The 14,144-nt window shown below is 47.5% G+C and overlaps 1 pseudogene; it reads left to right on the forward strand.

Moving 5' to 3' along the window:
- Positions 1 to 685: 685 nt before the first annotated feature.
- LOC129025955 (anosmin-1-like) overlaps positions 686 to 14,144 on the forward strand; it is a 184,445-nt pseudogene continuing 170,986 nt past the window's right edge.

Raw genomic sequence — 14,144 nt, forward strand, 5'->3', positions numbered from 1 at the left:
TTTGGGAGGCCCAGGCGGGCAAATCACGAGGTTAGGAGATCGACACAATCCTGGCCAACATGGTGAAATCCGTCTCTACTAAAAATACAAAAATACAGGCGTGGTGGCGGGCGCCTGTAGTCCCAGCTACTCGGGAGTCTGAGGCAGGAGAATCGCTTGAATCTGGGAGGCGGAGGTTGCAGTGAGCCGAGGTCGCCCCACTAAACTGCAGCCTGGCGACAGAGCAAGACTCAGTGTCAAAAAAAAAAAAAGAAAATAAAAACAGACGCCTCAGGAAACGAAGCGTGTGGAAGGTAGGACGCCCCTGGCGGTCCTGAGGCCTCTTCCGTCCTGCTAAAGAGAGCACCCCTGCTGGCAGGCGTGGGCCTGCTCACACCTGGATGGAGAGGGGAGGTAGGAGGGGCAGGAAGCGGTTGGTTCGGACGGGGAGGCGCCTGCGGGACGTCTTCAGACACCACCCTTCCGCTGACTGTCCGGGCTCTCAGTCCCAGAGACCCGCCCACGGGCCCTGCGCCAGGCCCCCCTGTCACTCACACTCCTTTCAGCCAATGGCGCGGCGGCCTGTCCTTCTCATCCCATCCCTGGAGGGCAAGCAAGGAGGGAGGTTGGATGGGAGGGCCTGGCTGGATTTGAAGTATCAAACTTTCTGGCTCCTGGGTTTTTGCGGCTCCTGGGTCCCCAGCAGTGCGGCCCCGGCGGAGCAGGGAGCATCGGCCAGCACCCGGCGCCCTCCCACGCGATCCGCAGCCATGGCGCCCGAGGTGCCTGGCGCGGTCCTGACCCTCTGCCTCTGGCTGGAGGCCTCGGAGGGCTGCCTGGCGGCCGGCCCGGGCGCAGCTGCTGCTCAGCTGCTGGACGAGTCGCTATCTGCCTGGAGCGTCCTGCGCGCCCGCTGCGCCTCCAGGTGCCTTGGAGATCATACGCATCTCTGCCTTCCAGCACTTCCAGGTTCGTGGAGACTCCCGCCCGCCCCGGGTTCTTTCTGGTGCTGCGGCCGCGGCGAGAGTGCACCCGGGCGCGAGAGTGCACCCGGGCGCGAGAGTGCACCCGGGCGCGAGAGTGCACCCGGGCGCGAGAGTGCACCCGGGCGCGAGAGTGCACCCGGGCGCGAGAGTGCACCCGGGCGCGAGAGTGCACCCGGGCGCGCGCCGACCAGCCTAGGCGCGAAAAGTTTTAGGCCAGCGCAGCGGGCTGATCCTGGCTTCTCCGGGGCGTGGATCTTATAGTCGGGGTGCTTAAACCCTGTTTTCCAGCTTCCTACCGGCTCCCGATACGAAAAAGAAGCCCGAGGCGTCTTGCCGCAGTCTCGTCCTTCCCAGCAGAAAACCAAAGGCTATTTTTCTGGGGAGGGAGACTCGTGAATGCCGAGGGTGGGTGTGTGGATGTAGCTGCTTCCCGGCAATTGAGTGCCCGAGATTCCAGGCGGGTGGCGACTTCCGCAAAGACCCAGGTGCTCAGGCACTGGGAGGGAGTCCAGGAGGCGGGCCCGGCTGCGCCCAGCTGCGCCCGGGGACTTCGCCACGAGCCCCAGCTCCGCAGGTGCCCGCGAGCCGACACTTTTTCTCTTTTGAACGATGATTTTTCACCCTCCGCGGGCCGAGAGCTCGCTACCCACCGTTGGATTCCCCAGCCACGGCACTTGTGTCAAGTCGTGTTCCAGGGTGCGTGTATGCGCGTGTTGGAGGGTGCAGGTGGCTGTGCGCGCCTCATTTCGGAGTCCCTAAAGATTCAAGGTCTTGTACACTAGCGTAGAGCGTCAGAGAAGTGCCGGGGACAGGGGCTTTGGCAGGACGGTGTTTGGATACGCCAGGGACAGGTTCCGAGGTCACTGTCCCCCAAACCCCATACTTAGGTTCTTTTCGTCTGCGAGTAGAGGAGTGTGTGTGTGCGCGCGCTCGCGTGTGTGGGAGTCTACGGGAACCGCGCGCTTGGCTCCTGAGGGTTGCTCGGATCCTGTCCCGTGGCTTGGACCCCCACGGGGCCTGCGCGGAGGCTCAGAGTGCGGGTGGGCGCACTAGGGCAGGTTTCGGACTCAGCGGGTGCAGAGTGCAGCTGCTGCCTCTCCCAGCCCTGTCGAGCACGCGAGTTCTGAAACCCTGAATTTATTTTTCACTTCTCTTCTCATTCTTACCTCTGTCCGTAGGTGCCCACCTGTTCCAAGTTTCCAACGTCTCGCCTCAGGGAAATTCTGGGGGAACCAAAAGGAGAGGTGGGTGCTTGTTGGGAAGGCTGGCTTCCTGGCTGGGCGGGAACTGGAAAGCAAACCCTTGGCTCTTAAACTCAGGGCCTTTCCTGCCGGGGAGAGGAGGGGGTCAAGTGGGGGCCCTGGAAATTAAGCTGCCAGAGGAGGCGATATTATAAGGGTGGAGTGTGGAAGTGATTCCCCTTAGCCCGTGGGGACGATCTTAAACCGGCTTGCGAAGCTGGCGTTTGCTCTAGTGTGCCGTTGTCAATGCTGTAATTTATTTGTTTTACAGTTTCAGTGGCTAAAGCAGCAGCTTAGATGAAACCATTTTCCCGAGAAAGGCATGATTTCTCTTCGGAAGAAAAACTGCTGACAGAATGCACATTGCTAGACAATCCTGATTACATTTTAATTAGCTGGGGGTGAAATAAGCTGCAAATTAGTTAGGGCTTAATAAGTGCTGTGTTTGTCATCAATTGCAGTGCCATTCTGGGAGTTTTAACCCTAACCTGGTAATGAGTAAATTGATTTATCTAAATGGCAGGGATTAATTAAGCTTTCTTAAGATCTGAAAAGACAGCAACACACTCTCCTTACAAAACCCCATGCTTCCCTGTTCTCCACCGCTTGGCTTTTTTTTTTTTTTTTTTATTGGAATAATTAGAAGGAAGATGGGCCAGGCATGCTGGCTCATGCCTGTAATCCTAGCACTTTGGAAGGCCGAGGTGAGTGGATCACCTGAGGTCAGGAGTTCAAGTCCAGCATGGCCAACATGGTGAAACTTTGTCTCTACTAAAAATACAAAAAAGTTAGCTGGGTGTGATGGCAGGCACCTATAATTCTAGCTACTCCAGAAGCTGAGGAAGCGGAGGTTGCAGTAAGCTGAGATTGCACCACTTCTCTACTCCAGCCTGGGCGAATGAGCAAAACTCTGTCTCAAAAAAAAAAAGGAAGGAAGGAAGATGGGGGGCCAGGTTCAGTGGCTCAAGGCCTGTAATCCCTGCACTTGAGGCAGGCAGATCATTTGAGGTCAGGAATTGGAGACCAGTGTGGTCAACATAGCGGAACCACATGTCCACCACAAATAGAAAAATTGGTTGGACCTGGTGGCACATTCCTGTAGTCCCAGCTCCTTAGGAGGCTGAGGCAGGAGAGTCACTTGAACCTGGGAGGCAGAGGTTGCAGTGAGCCGAAATCGTGCCACTGCACTGTGGCCTGGGTGGCAGAGCAAGACTGTCTCAGAAAAAAAAAAAAAAAAAGAAAGGTGGAGCCATCAGGCTGCAGCCAACTCATGACACTGCATGTGGTGTTTATTAATCTATTTGTAAAGCCTGTGCTACAAGAAGTCTTAGGAAGACACCTTTCCTACAGGGTCACCCCACACCTCCAACTCCTGCAAATGAGCCCATCCAGAAAGCTGTCTCTGGAGCACATGCCTGTTTCCATCTTGTCTTGCACAGTTTCAGGCCATGTTTAAGGATGGGAGAAGCTTGTCTGGCCTCCAGCCTGGATGCCAGCCAGTTATGTGGACTTCCAAGTATGAAAGCTGTCAGGCTTTGCCTCAGGAGAGCCCAACCTATGCACTTGTGGTATAGGCAGTGACTTAGATTCCCTGGGGCTGTGACCTGCTGTTGTCAGCCTGCTGTGACTTTCCTCTTCAGCAGAGGAATCTAGACTCTAATAGTCTCTGCCCCAGTTGTCCCCACTTTTCTCCACTGCCCAGCACTTCAGCAATAAGACAGAAAAGCGGTGGGTAGATATGCACACCTGGCACCTCCAGGTCTGCAGGCTGCTTCTGCCACACCTGCATGCAGTGGCTGTCAACCACTCCCGAAAACACAAGGGACTCAGTACTGAGGCATGGAGGTGGGAATGCAGACCAAGAGTACCTGAGTAATCCAGCACTGCTCTGACCTGGAATTCTTTAGAATGTCATACAGAAAGGAAGATGGGATGGAAACCCAATTATTTCACAACTGAATGCTTCCCTTCATTCATGAAAAGGAACAGTGAATGTTACCACCTCCTGAAATGTCAGTATCTGGCTCCAGGATGCTTTGTCCAGGGCATTCAGCATGGAGCTAATTCAGGCTCAAAAATATAATACATGTGGGAGGTTAGCAGAGTGAAGAGGAGCTATGAGTCTGTGAGCTATGAACAGGGAAGTGGGCTTTGGGGCTGGGCAGATCTGCTCTGCACCCAGGCTCTGCTGCTTTGTAGATGGGTAGGTAGGGTGGATTATACCATCTTCCTGAATATCAACCCCTCATGCATCCAGTGGGGGAGAGAAGCACCTGCCCTGCAAGATGCAATCAGGACACGAAACATGTTGGTATAATGTACACAGTGGTAATACAGCAGCTTGCTCTGCCTGGGAGATTACTAAGAAACAGCCACTCTGCTGGGTGTTTTACAAGTTTTACATCACATTTTATGTTCTAACCTACCTGGTATGTTTCAGTGAATGGTATAAAATGTTAGGACTACGGTAGAGAGACTTATGAAAGTGTTAGGGGGCACTGCTTGTATTAAGTCTATGGATAAGTTTGTACTGCTTTCCAGAAACCTGACTCTTACAGCAGTTTTGGGGGAGGGGAGGTTTTGGACAGCAGTTAATGAAGCATATCCATATTATCCAAAGGCATTTTATCTATGAAATAGGACCAGAAAAAACTGAAAGTGCATCATGCAATGCCTTGTGTAAACCATAGAATAACGTAATTTCTGTGCATTTTCTAAGCTTACAGAGCCTTAGGATTCTGAAGTCAGCTACTTTTCAACATTTCTATTTAACTTACCCTGAACTCCATATTTTGAAAGCAGGTTGTGTATCAACACATGACATTTGTTAAGTATGGTCTGGTTTTTCCTCTTTTCATTAATCAAATATATCCATAACTCTTTCAAGCTTTAGATTATCTTTAGGTCTCCTCCATGACCAGAGGTAATTAATAAAATGAATACTTTGCATCATTATCTTAGGAAAATGGGTTATTTTGGGAAGTTTTCTGAAATATTTTAAAAGAGGTGATAAATGCCAATTCCTTCTCCAGTAGAAGGAAGTTGGGTGGGTACGTGCACCACCAGTCAGGATGTTGTTGATGGACTGATATTTTTCAAGCCTTCTTCCATAACACCAGCAACCTTTTCAGTTGTCCTCACCTGTGCAACTGGGCTGCAAAACTGCCTCCAGAAGCCAATAAGTGAATGAGAAATGTCATCCTAGTTCCCTGACAACTGAGTGCTTCTGGATCATAACAGAGTGCTGTTTCCACTCTGTCTTCTCTCACTGTTAGCATTCTAAGAAGTGCCTCTCACCCCACCATCCTCCAGCTTTTGTATTAGCTGCTAATAGCTTATAGCTGCTTCCTTGTAAGGAAATAAACCTTTGATTGATGGGTGCCCATTGTTACACTTCCAAAGATGAACTAAAACTAAAGGTCTATTGGGGCTAAGACGTGTTTGTAAGCAGACAAGTTCAGTCCAGTAGATGGAGTTTTTTTGTATGAGATCTCAGAGGAGGGAGTTTATCTTTTTAGGGAAAGTCTCGTAACTGTTAGCTGAGTTATTCCAGCTTGGAATAGCATGTGTATAAATACAGAGTCTTGCAACAGTGTGGTCTGTTGTTGGAGACCATAACCTAAATGGCCATGGTGTAGCATCACCCTCCCAGCTAGCAACCAGGCTTTGGGAACTTGTTAGAGAAGGAATAAATAGCCACAAAGCTCAAGTCCTTTGTTCTGCAAGGCAGATTAAGAGTATTCCCTTTTTAACCTGATGCCACATTCAAGCCATCAAGCTTAGGGGTGTGTGTACTGTTATTCTTGCTGGTTCCTGCTAATCTGGTTGAATCTCACTCTTAGACTTTTCAGTTGATCTCTGTGGAGATCCTTGGCCACACACCTAAAAAGAGCCCTCGGTAAGGGAAGAAGGGGAAAAAGGAGGCTGTTCATCTCTTGGCTTATGGTTGGACACAACTTCTGAATCAGTGGGGTCTGAATCAGAAGCTTTCTGGAATTTCTGAGCCACAGGATTGCACATTGTATTTTGCAGTGTTTTGGGGTTGACAAAGTTGTTTCACGTAAAATACCTATTTGACTGTTCCAACTACTCTATGAGGTCAGGAATGTTATTTTCTTTTACAGATAAGAAAACTGAAGGCCTGCAAGTGAGATTACCGAGGCTCCATAGCAGAAACTCAGGTCTTTATTGTCGCATTCCTAGATGTTTGCACTCAATGACCCCACTTCTTAGAATGTTAACAGTGAGAGAAGACAGAGTGGAAACGGCACTCTGTTATGATCCAGAAGCACTCAGTTGTCAGGGAACTAGGATGGCATTTCTCATTCACTTATTGGCTTCTGGAGGCAGTTTTGCAGCCCAGTTGCACAGGTGAGGACAACTGAAAAGGTTGCTGGTGTTATGGAAGGTGGCTTGAAAAATATCAGTCCATCAACACCATCCTGGTGTTATTGATGGACTGGTGCACGTACCCACACAATTTCTTCTTGTAACCCATAAGAATATGCTTAAAATACAACCATCTTTCAGGTATCTTAGATTGTGAGACCCCAGCATATGTGAGATGTGCTTCTTGGCTCCAAAACAATTACTTTCTTAAAAAATTTTTTTTTGTTTTTGTTTTTTAGACAAGATCTCCCTTTTGTCACTTAGGCTGAAGTGGCATGATCATATCTCACTGTAGCTTTGCACTCATAGGCTCAAGAAATCCTCTCACCTCAGCCTCCTGACTAAATAGGACTAAAGGTATATAAAGTCCATACCTGGCTAATAGTTTTTTTTAAGTTTTTTTTTCCCTAGAGATGAGATCTTACTATGTTGATCAGGCTAGTTTCAAACTCCTGGCCTGTAGTAATCCTCTTGCCTCAGCCTCCCAAAGTACTGAGATTACAGGTGTGAGGCACCGTGACTGGTTAAGATAATTATTTGAGGCATTTAATAAAATTTCTGCAAGTTGTTGACATGAAGAAAGAAACTATTTTAAACATAAATTGTCTTTTAAATCCTTAAATATTGTAATTTAACTTATGATCAAAGGTATTGATATTTTTCAGATGAAGAAAGTCTTTTTTCCTTTTGTCAATTGTTTCCGTTTAGGCCCATCCAATTTTCCATGCCTGTAGTGAAATAGCAGAGTTTTATCGAGATTCTTGGGTAAACGTTCCAAGAAACTGGAGTCCTGCATATCACAGGGGATATTTGCTGTCTGTGAATAATAAAAGTCACAATGTCTGCCTTCTCGGCTGTGTTGCTGTTGTGTATGGTGGTGGTGAGAGGTGACAGCGTGCTGGCAGTCCTCACAGCCCTTGCTCGCTCTTGGCGCCTCCTCTGCCTGGGCTTCCATTTTGGCGGCACTTGAGGAGGCCTTCAGCCCACCGCTGCACTGTGGGAGCCCCTTTCTGGGCTGGCCAAGGTCGGAGCCCACTCCCTCAGCTTGCAGGGAGGTGTGGAGGGAGAGGCGCAAGCCGGAACCGGGGTTGTGTGCGGCGCTTCCGGGTCAGCTGGAGTTCCGGGTGGGCGTGAGCTTGCGGGCCCTGCACTTGGAGCAGCCGGCCGGCCCTGCCAGCCCCGGGCAATGAGGGACTTAGCACCCGGGCCAGCGGCTGTGGAGGGTATACTGAGTCCCCCAGCAGTGCCAGCCCACCTGCGCTGCACTCGATTTCTCGCCGGGCCTTAGCTGCTTTCCCGCGGGGCAGGCCTCGGGACTGCAGCCTGCCATGCCTGAGCCTTCCTCTGCCTCCGTGGGTTCCTGTGCAGCCCGAGCCTCCCCGACGAGCGCCGCCCCCTGCTCCATGGCTCCCAGTCCGATTGACCACCCAAGGGCTGAGGAGTGCCAGCACGGGCGCCGGACTGGCAGGCAGCTCCACCTGCAGCCCTGGTGCGGGATCCACTAGGTGAAGCCAGCTGGGCTCCTGTGTCTGGTGAGGACGTGGAGAGTCTTGATATCTAGCTCAGGGATTGTAAACACACCAATGGGCACTCTGTATTTAGCTCAAGGTCTGTGAGTGCACCAATCGACACTGTATCTAGCTGCTCTGGTGGGGCCTTGGAGAACCTTTATGTCTAGCTCAGGGATTGTAAACACACCAGTCGGCACTCTGTATCTAGCTCAAGGTTTGTAAACACACCAGTCAGCACCCTGTGTTTAGCTCAAGGTTTGTGAGTGCACCAATCAATACTCTCTATCTAGCTGCTCTGGTAGGGCCTTGGAGAACCTGTGTGTGGAAACTCTGTATCTAGCTAATCTGATGGGGACATGGAGAACCTTTGTATCTAGCTCAGGGATTGTAAACGCACCGATCAGCACCCTGTCAAATCAGGCCACTCAGCTCTACCAATCAGCAGGATGTGGGTGGGGCCAGATAAGAGAATAAAAGCAGGCTGCCGGAGCTAGCATTGGCAACCCACTCTGGTCCCCTTCCATATTGTGGAAGCTTTGTTTTTTCACTCTTCGCAATAAATCTTGCCACTACTCACTCTTTGGGTCCACGCTGCTTTTATGAGCTATAATACTCACTGGGAAGATCTACAGCTTCACTCCTGAACCCAGCGAGACCATGAGCCCACCAGGAGGAACAAACAACTCCAGACGTGCTGCCTTAAGAGCTGTAACACTCAACGCAAAGGTCTGCAGCTTCACTCCTGAGCCAGCGAGACTACGAACCCACCAGAAGGAAGAAACTGCGAACACATCCGAAGATCAGAAGGAACAAACTGCAGATGCGCCACCTTAAGAGCTGTAACATTCACCGCGAGGGTCCGCGGCTTCATTCTTGAAGTCAGTGAGACCAAGAACCCACCAATTCCGGACACAGTGGGACTTGTGTGGTAATTGTAGCTTATATGTATGTGACAGCTATTTCCACAAGCTGAGTGTGCCTGACAGGCTTGCTTCACTGTCTTTTGTTTGGGGTTTGGGTGTGTGTGCATGCGTTTACATTTTATAATTTTTTTTTGGTATCTCTGTAAAATATAAAGTTAGGCAATGAGGAAATCTTTCAAAAAAAGAATTTTGAAAGTTGTCAAGCCTGCTCATGAGACCAAGATGGTAAAGATGTAAAGTTTTGGGGTTCTTTAATCCGCATAGCTGTAAAACCTTTCCACAGGCGAGTCTGAGAAACAATACCCCATCAAAAGACTTAAAGAATCCAGCAACTAATTAAAACTCTTAATTCACATTCTGCTTACCCTTTTTTTAAAAAAATTGTAACTTTTTTATTTCATATGGTTTTATTGCTCTTCAGGAAAATAATATTGTGTTAGCTCAAAAATAGATAATTATGTGTTTCATATTAATTACCCTCCTTCTTGTAAAGATAAGGCAGATATGTTGTCACTATTTAAAAGGTCACATAATGGGCCAGTCCTGGGGTCTCACACCTGTGATCCCAGCACCTAAGGAGTCCGAGGTGGGCGGATCATTTGACATCAGGAGTTTGAGACCAGCCTGGCCAACATGGTGAAATCCTGTCTCTATTAAAAATACAAAAATTAGCTGGGCATGGTGATGGGTGCCTGTAATCCCAGCTATTTGGGAGGCTGAGGCAGGAGAATCACTTGAGCTGAGGAGGCAGAGGTTGCAGTCAGCCGAGATTGTGCCACTGCACTCCAGCCTGGGTGACAGAGCCAGACTCTGCCTCAATTTGAAAAAGTCACAGCCAGGCACAGTGGCTCACGCCTGTATTCCCAGCACTTTGGGATACCGGGGCAGGCAGATCATGAGGTCAGGAGATCTAGACCACCCTGGCCAACATAGTGAAACCCTGTCTCTACTAAAATACAAAAAATTAGCTGGGCATGGTCATGCAGGCCTGTAGTCCCAGCTACTCTGGAGGCTGAGGCAGGGGAATCGCTTGAACTCAGGCAGGAGGCAGGGATTGCAGTGAGCCTCTCGTGCCACCGCATTCGAGCCTCTTGAGAGAGCAAGACTCAGTCTCAAAAAAAAAAATAATAATAATGTATGGTGATATTAATTTGTATTTAAGGGGGATGTTTTTTCCTAATTCGAATGAACATGATTTCAGTCACCTTAAGGGAACAATATGTCTTTCTCCTACTTCTATTTATTATCCAATGGTGATGGATTACATTTTGATTTTCATAGCTAATTTTTGGTTACATCTGGAGATGTGGCCATTTCATAAAGTTCAGAAGTGAAGGCAAAACAGAAAGCCTATTTGATGGAATTAGAAACATTAATTTTGCAAAGTAATTCAAGAAGGTCATTAATTCTGCTAGTGTTTGGATGAGATAAATGATGGGAATTCATTTCTTATGAAATGTACAAATGTTTTCTCCTCATTTTTGTTCTCAGTTCACACCTTTTTTTTCTCAATTTACTATAGAATTCTGGTGCATTAATAATTCATATGTTTGGTACACACAACATTAATTTTGGTATACTTTCTTCTCTCCAGTGCAAACAAGGTGTCTATCTAACAATAAACCCCATGAGTTACATTCTTTTTATTTTGGAGACAGAGTCTTGCTCTGTTGCCCAGGCTGGAGAGTGCAGTGGCACGACTTTGGCTCGCTGTAGCCTCTGCCTCTCACGTTCAAGCAGTTCTCATGCCTCAGCCTTATGAGTGGCTGGGATTACAGGTGCGTGCTACTATGCGCATTTCACCTGCCTCCACCTCCTAAAGAGCTGGGATTATAGGCTTAAGCCACTGTGCCAGGCCCATGACTTACATTGTTTTTTTTTTTTTTGGAGGCAGAGTCTCGTTCTGTCACCCAGGCTTGAGGCACAATCTCAGCTCATTGTAACCTCTGCCTCCCAGGTTCAAGCGATTCTCCTCCCTCAGCCTCCCAAGTAGCTGGGATTACAGGCAATGCCACCATGCGTGGCTAATTTTTTTTGTATTTTTAGTAGGGACTGGGTTTCACCATGTTGCCCAGACTGGTCTTGAACTCCCGAACTCAGGCAGTCCACCTGCCTTGGCCTTCCAAAGTGCTGGGATTACAGGCATGAGCCACCAGGTTACATTTTTAATTGACTTTTTCTCTGAAAGAAAGATGGAAACAATTGAGAAAGTCTACGTGTAAATAAAAATAAATCTCTCAGGTTAAAAGCAATTGCACCTATTCACTGTGTACCTGTTGAGTTCTTTGAATAGTTCATTCAAAGAAAGTTTATTTACTCTTGTTTAATTCCGTAATAGGGCATAATTTCAAGAGACAGTCCTATTTAGACTTACACAAATATCCCAGCCCCGTCTTTAAATGCCTGTGCTATTGGAAGTAACAAGATTCTTCTGAAATGTGGATGCTTTGTTATACCATGTAGACCAGAAGCTTATATTGACACCTGTCACCCCATCAGGTAACTCAGTTCCTGAGTGCTGTTATAACAAGCCCAATATAACAAAGAGGGTCATTAGCTTGCTTTCCAACTGATAAGACTCCTGCAGACTGCAAATTGAAAGATACTTTACAGTCATAGGAAATAGTGATAATAGAATCATCCCCACAACTGGAAGCGTAGGAATACTTTCTGAAAACTCTACAGACAACTTCTGATGTGGTGCTGAGATTTCCACCTTTTATTGTTCATGGCTGGATACTTACTTTTGTCTCTGCCTACTGTGTTTTATTTCTTGCTTCGTGGTCATTTCTCCCCAACAGACAGAGTTTTGCTCATTGTAGAAGCGTTAAGTGTACCTAAAATTAGGAGCAGAGAACTACGCAGTTGTAAGGAGATGTGATGACCACCAGACAACAGAGGTTACCCATTCCTGCCATATGAATGACCACATAAAGGCAGAATTACAAACCACATCACAGCATTGGCTCCTGTCCCCTAGCGTTGAAACCAATCCTGTAGAAACCAATCCTGTTGATGCCAAGAATGACAAGTTCATACAGAAGTTATTGACTCCTTTCAGAGAGAATGAAAAAAAAATGGGAGGCCAGTTGCCAGCTGTGGTTCTTAAATTTCATCTGTGGCAAAAAGGGACAGAGATGTCACCTAGGGTGGTGTCCACCATCAAAAACAGTCATTGTTTGAAGGTGTGCCCTTTGTTTCCCATTCCCTTTTCCATGTTTTGGGCTATTAAAGCTATTTGGGGCCAGGCGTGGTAGCTCATGCCTGTACTCCCAGTGCTTAGCGAGGCTGAGGTAGGAAGATCGCATGAGTCCAGGTGTTCGAGGCTGCATTGAGCTCCAATGGTACCACTGCACTCCAGTTGGTTGACGAGAGTTAGGCCATATTCTCAAAACAGAAAAGTCATTTGGAACTAGAACTTTGCCTTGAAAATCTAAAATTTGGGTCCCACATATCCTTGATGGATAGTGCCATCATATCTTTTGTTTAATCATTTATTTTTTAAATTTTTAATGTTTATTTATTTAATTAATTTATTTATTGAGGTTGGGTCTTACTCTGTCACCCAGGCTGGAGTGCAGTGGCGGAATCATGGCTCAAGGCAGCCTCAAACTCACTGGCTCAAGCGATCCTTCCACCTCAGCCTTCCAAGTAGCTGGGACTATAGGCATGCATCACCATGCTTGGCTAATTTTTTAACTTTTTGTAGAGACAGGTTCTTACTATATTGCCTAGGTTTGAGTTTTTCTTTTATTAAAATAGAGACAGGGCTTTGCTATGTTGCCCAGGGTGTTCTTGAACTTCTGGCCTCAAGAGATCTTCCCATCTGGGGCTTCCAAAAGTGCTGGGATTACAGGTGTGAGCCACTATGCCCAGCCAGCCCATCACATCTTTGAGTAGGAATGTATTCTATCTTCTCGCTCTCTTCTGCTCTCTCTTTTTTTCCCCTTTTCCCTCTCCCTCTCTTTCTATTTTGACATTTGGCTGTACCATTTTGAAAGCAGTACAGCCAAACCTAGTAGTGGTCATCATTCCAGAAATGGCCTACATCTGGGAAATATTTTTTTCCCCCATTGGGCCAGAATTTATAAGAAAGTAGAGAACATCTTTTAGTTGTTTTTGTTGTTTCCACATTTTTATGTCCAGAGTAATGAGCTAATGTCCTCACAGCTGCAAAGATATTTTTAAAAAAATCTGGGTAGAATATATTCTCTGCTTAAGTATCACAATCAACATAGAAAAATATTTAGAGGCCGGGCGTAGTGGCTTAAGCCTGTTATCTCAGCACTTTGGGAGGCTGAGGGTGGCAGATCATGAGGTCAGGAGATCAAGACAGTCCTGGCCAACTGGCGAAACCCCGTCTAAAAAAATTAGCTGGGTATGGTGGTGTGCACCTGCAGTCCCAGCTACTTGGGAATGGCTTGCTGAGGCAGGGGAATGGCTTGAACTCGGGAGGCGGAGATTGCAGTGAGCCGAGATTGTACCACTGCACTCCAGCTTGGTGACAGAGAGAGACTGCGTCTCAAAAAAAAAAAAAAAAAATGTTTAGAGGGGAAACCACGTTAGACTAGTTGGCCATCAGTATTTTCATTTTTCTGTTATCTAGGAGCCATAGATTTTTGTAATATTTTAAACCTATTTTTAATAGGGCAAGATTTGCCTACTCTAGTTCCATTTATTACTCTACAATGTTGAAAAAATGATGGAGGTTCATTTTTTACATAACCACATGAAATTAGGGCTAGACTTCAATTTCTGTATATTTTTCTGTGTGTATATTATACATGTGTGTCTAGTTGAGGGTTTGTCAAACTTGGCACTGTGGATGTTTTGGAGCAGATTTTTCTTTGTTGAGTGGAGGGCTGTCCTGTGCATTTAGATGGTTCTGCCTGGCGTCTCCCAACTCAATGCTAGTACCATCCCTCCCACCCCAGTCATGAGAAAACTGATGTCTCCAGACATCACAGTGTGTCCTAGGGGCACAGTCACCTTTGTTGAAAACCACTGCTCTAGTCCTGTCTCTTTCTACTGAATATCTCTCTGGATCTATGTAATGTGTGTCTGCTTCAATATCTCTATGGGGATCTCCATATCTATGTCTGTGTCGCCTTCCGT

This window comes from Pongo pygmaeus, chromosome Y (genome assembly GCF_028885625.2).
Source record: "Pongo pygmaeus isolate AG05252 chromosome Y, NHGRI_mPonPyg2-v2.0_pri, whole genome shotgun sequence".
Taxonomy (NCBI): Eukaryota; Metazoa; Chordata; class Mammalia; order Primates; family Hominidae; genus Pongo; species Pongo pygmaeus.